The sequence below is a fragment of the Dipodomys spectabilis genome, unplaced genomic scaffold (assembly GCF_019054845.1).
Source record: "Dipodomys spectabilis isolate Male_0828 unplaced genomic scaffold, ASM1905484v1 ptg000708l, whole genome shotgun sequence".
NCBI classification, from domain to species: domain Eukaryota; kingdom Metazoa; phylum Chordata; class Mammalia; order Rodentia; family Heteromyidae; genus Dipodomys; species Dipodomys spectabilis.
Genome location: NW_024871385.1, coordinates 201,304 through 201,996, shown reverse-complemented (window position 1 = coordinate 201,996; position 693 = coordinate 201,304).

Genomic DNA, 693 nt, shown 5'->3' with positions numbered 1-693 from the left:
CTCATCCAGTACGGGCTTTGTAGGTGCCTCCTCTAGTCACCTTCTCCTTTCCCCAGTACATCTGAACATCACTCCTGAAAGCTATAAGGTCTGGAAGGAGCAGCTAGCTGCTCCTTTATATTTGTGCTTAAGTGAATTAGAATGATCCCATCTCTGATCAGTCAATTCCAGGTGAGGCCTAAAGTGGAAGAAAGAGCCTTCCTCTTGGACTTATTTATTTATCTATCTTTAAGTAGTTGTACAAAGAGGTTTCAATTCAACACATCAGTTTAGAAGCACAGGGCATTTTTTTTATTTGGTTTTTTGGTTTGAATTCAGAGCCTAGTCGCTGTCCCTGAGCTTCTTTACTCAAGGCTAGCCCTCTGCCACTTTGAGCTACAGCTCCCCTGCTGGTTTTCTTGTAGTTATTTGGAGATAATCTCATGGAATTTCCTGCTCAGGCCAGTTTGGAACCTTTATCCTCAAATCTCAGCCTCCTGAGTAGCTAGGATTAAGGGCAAGAACCACCAGCTATCAGCTGTACAATGCATCTTGATCCACGCCATTCCTTCCATCATTCTTCCCATCTCTCCCATCCCCACCCAAGTTACCTAGTTCCATTTTCACAGATGTACATTGAATATGATGGTTGCATTCTCCCACCCTTCCTCTCTCCATCCCTCTACATCCTACCACCTCATCCACCTACCCCCC